This window comes from Rhamphochromis sp. 'chilingali' (assembly GCF_963969265.1).
Source record: "Rhamphochromis sp. 'chilingali' genome assembly, chromosome: 10".
In the NCBI taxonomy this organism is placed as follows: domain Eukaryota; kingdom Metazoa; phylum Chordata; class Actinopteri; order Cichliformes; family Cichlidae; genus Rhamphochromis; species Rhamphochromis sp. 'chilingali'.
Window position 1 is genome coordinate 39600042 of NC_137937.1, and position 4673 is coordinate 39604714.

The window sequence follows — 4673 nt, forward strand, 5'->3', positions numbered from 1 at the left end:
ATGGGAACCGGATCAGGGCGTGTTTGACGCTTAGGAGAAACCCTCAAACTCCTCGCAGGTTTAGACAACGGAGCACATTCATGGCGCACAGCTGAAAACGTAGTGTGATGGGTCAACACAAACTCATCTGCGAGAACAGCAGCTTTAGACAACAAATCCACCTTTTGCTCATTGAGATGCACAACAACACTTTCTGGAAGACGCGTTTTGAATTCTTCCAACAGAACCAATTCTCTTAGCTGAGCAAAGTCCTTCACTTTACTTGCAGCTAACCACTTATCAAACAAGAGAGTCTTCTCCCTGGCAAACTCTACATGTGTTTGGTTGGCAGATTTTTCACATGACCAAAACCTCTGGTGAATTGTCTCAGGAACTAGCTCATAAGCCCTTAAAATAGTGGATTTCACAATTTCATAATCCAGACTGTCATCAATGGATAAGCTTGCACACACTTCCTGTGCTTTCCCCACCAATTTACACTGCAGCAACAAACTCCACACATCCTTGGGCCATTTCAAAGTGGTTGCGATGCGTTCAAAGGCATTAAAGTAAGAGTCAACCTCACTTTCTCTGAAAGGTGGCACTAAAGCAATCTGCTTGCTTGCATCAAACTGGTCAGAGGAGAATGAATCACAAGTTTTACTGACAATTTTACTCACTGTAATAGAGGTAACATTACGTTGTCAGGAGGGATCCAGCTCCATAGCCCTTATACGGAGATGCATAAGCTCAACTTCTTTGGCTTTAGCCTCAAGCTCCACCTCTTTCAGGTGAAGGGCGAGCCTAAGATGTTGAAATTGTCCGGCTGGGCTAACATTTGGGACCTGAATGGCAGCAGGAGCCTCTGCCCCTGGTGTCACCCGTCCACTGGCAGCTTGTGGTATGGTTGCAGCAGCTTCTGCTCCCACATCCACCACCAAACCTCCAGTCGCATCAATCGGCCGAGGTTTCAACTTCGTAATTAACCCCTTTATCCAACAGCTGTGCTGTCAGACACTGCTTAGTTTCTAGCTTTTTAGTATTCAAAGGTTCACTAACATTAAACAACTTTGCCACCAACAACAAATCTGCCTTTGTGCATTGATCCAACTTATCCATGGTGGGTTGCAGTGCAAAATCATCCATGTCAAAAGTCATTGCGACTAGTCTACCCCCAACACTACAAGAAAACTGCCAACCAAAAACTGTAGGCAACCTAAAAAATACAATGAGCAAAAAGAATGGCAAAAGAAAAGAGCGGACGAGCCCCCACTTTATGTTACGCCCCAGTCTAGGTGTACAGGAACGTAGCATAAGAGTTAAAGAAGGAAGTGACCCCGCCCTGGTCCCCAAAACCATACACAGAAAAAACAATTTCTTAGTGAACGGTGGTTTATTTGTCTACACTGAAAAAGAAGCTCCGGGGTGAACAAAGGCCAAAATAACAAACAAAATAAGCTAAGTCAGGAAAGGAGGTGTTGTCTAAAACCCTATGTGAAACAAAAACCAAACAAAAGACAAGCGCTACACCTAACTACCTAACTAAAATAAACAGGAGAAAACAGTACAAGGAAAAATAATAAGGCAGCTCACCCCTTCTGTTTCAGTGCTATTTACAAGTGAAAACTAATGTACACGCTATATACAAAGCTCGGTAAGTCACGAGAAGCTCAAACAGAATGATACAGGTTTTGGAAACCAGGGTCAAGTCTGCTGCTGCTGTCAGTGGCTCAACTGCTGGTAACAGATTTTCAAAGCAACCACATGATCAGGGGACCAATCAGCAGCCGTCAGCTTATCCAATCAGGGACCTGCAGAGACTTAAAGACACAGACACAAGAAACAGCCACCAAGACACATTATGACCAGGGCCGTAACAACATCTTTCAGTAAAAACTTGCTTCAGTAGCCAGCCTGTTTCAGTAAAAACCTATTTCAATAACAAACCTGTTTCAGTAAAAAATAAAAACATGTTTCAGTAAAAACGTGTTTCAAAAACAAACCTGTTTCAGTAAAAACCTGTTTCAGTAAAAACCTGTTTCAATAACAAACCTGTTTCAGTAAAAACATGTTTCAGTAAAAACGTGTTTCAATAACAAACCTATTTCAGTAAAAACATGTTTCAGTAAAAACATGTTTCAGTAAAAACGTGTTTCAGTAAAAACATGTTTCAGTAAAAACATGTTTCAGTAAAAACGTTTTTCAATAACAAACCTGTTTCAATAAAAATAAAAACATGTTTCAGTAAAAACGTGTTTCAATAACAAACCTGTTTCAGTAAAAACATGTTTCGGTTAAAACGTCTTTCAATAACAAACCTGTTTCAGTAAAAACGTGTTTCAGTAAAAACAAGCTTCAGTAGCCAACCTGTTTCAGTAAAAACCTGTTTCAGTAAAAACCTGTTTCAGTAAAAACCTGTTTCAGTAAAAACATGTTTCAATAACAAACCTGTTTCAGTAAAAATAAAAACATGTTTCAGTAAAAACGTGTTTCAATAACAAACCTGTTTCAGTAAAAACATGTTTCAGTAAAAACGTCTTTCAATAACAAACCTGTTTCAGTAAAAACCTGTTTCAGTAAAAACATGTTTCAATAACAAACCTGTTTCAGTAAAAACCTGTTTCAGTAAAAACCTGTTTCAGTAAAAACCTGTTTCAATAACAAACCTGTTTCAGTAAAAATAAAAACATGTTTCAGTAAAAACGTGTTTCAATAACAAACCTGTTTCAGTAAAAACCTGTTTCAGTAAAAACGTCTTTCAATAACAAACCTGTTTCAGTAAAAACCTGTTTCAGTAAAAACATGTTTCAGTAAAAACCTGTTTCAATAACAAACCTGTTTCAGTAAAAACATGTTTCGGTTAAAACATGCTTCAATAACAAACCTGTTTCAGTAAAAACCTGTTTCAGTAAAAACATGTTTCGGTTAAAACATGCTTCAATAACAAACCTGTTTCAGTAAAAACCTGTTTCAGTAAAAACATGTTTCAGTAAAAACGTCTTTCAATAACAAACCTGTTTCAGTAAAAACCTGTTTCAGTAAAAACATGTTTCGGTTAAAACATGCTTCAGTAGCCAACCTGTTCCAGGACTGCTAGAAAAGTTTAACATAACTAACTGTCTGTGCTGAATCAGTCTTATTAGGTAATGTTCAAATAATGTGATCATCCCAGTGTTTTCAGTGTGGGAGAAAGTACTCAGGGCCTTCAAGTTACACACTATGAAAGGCAGCAACAAGGTTAATGTTCAGAAACCTAAAGTCTGTATCAGCAGCAGAATGGAGCTAAAATAAATGTTGGTTTCAGTTCTATGAAGCTTTGAGTATTTTGGATCAGTAGCTGCTGTGTGTGTTGCATCATATTGCTGTAACTGTTTATATGCTTTATATATTCTGAGCTAAGTTGATCTATGGTGTTACATCATATTCTATAAGGATGTTATGTGTTTGTATACTTTCTGCCCAGTTTGACCCATTTAGCAGACGTCAGCCTGTTTAAGGCTCTGATATCTATTCTGTATGACTTACAGCAGTTATGACATGGTCTGATTTTCTCACCCAATAAAGGAATATTTCATATATCAGTCTACTCTTCATTCTATCAGACACAGTTATCACAGCTCCTACATTTGCTTTTTACACATATATGTAAGCATTGAGCCAAATTTAGTAATGCCAACATATTAAAAGAACAATATTTGTCTCCTATATATAATACATCTATATACACACTGTCACAGATGCTTGTGTTTGAGTGAAGATTTAAGGTGACAGGAAATATAAATAACTGCAACTTCAATCTTTACTGAAGCTCAGTGTTTGACACAGAGTTCAAGCTCACTGCTGTAATAACTAATAATGATTAATATACTAACTATAATATTGGCCATATTATATTTACCTTACCACAGTGAGATGATTTTAGTCTCATGAACAACATCAGCTAATTGTTATTTACTAGCTAATCTTATATGACTGTTCAGTACAGAAATGAAACCCAACAATCATGTTTCACAGTCCTGTGGTCTCAGATACTCAACTAATCACACAAAGCTCATGTAAAACAAACAAACAAATGGACAAACGATTTTCTCCGTCATTTCTGTCACACAAAGCTGTATGAAACGTTTCCAGCGGTTAGTATCATGGTTGCTAGGCAACCTGGGCAGCGTGATGGAGGCTAGACCGTCCCATTTCACTTCCGGCTTTAGCAGTCTTTGAGTACGTGACCGTTGTGGACTCTGAGGCTGCAGGCCCTGAATTGGGACACAGCCTCATTGATCTGTAGTTCACGGTAGAGGAAATGTAAACATTTTGAATTTATGGTTTACCAGGAGACAATGATAGTCCACATGACTAAATGTCTGAATTGAGCCAATTATATTTCAGATACAGTGATACAGACTGTGGATGCACAACTGTCATAGGTCATTATTAGACCCCTCAAAAATGTGATTAACTGACGTTAGCTTCCTAACACAACTCATAGCTTCGATGATAACAGGATGTTGATGTATGTTAGCTAGGATGAATTAGAGACAGAGCGAGAAAGAGAAACATATCAAGTAGAAAACCCCATATCAAGAGGTCATGTGACATGTCATGTGACTGATGATGGTGTCAGGAGGTGAGTGGGTGACAAAGAGTCAAAGTCATCTTCATTCACACAAACTTTATTCATATCTGTTTGGGCCCTG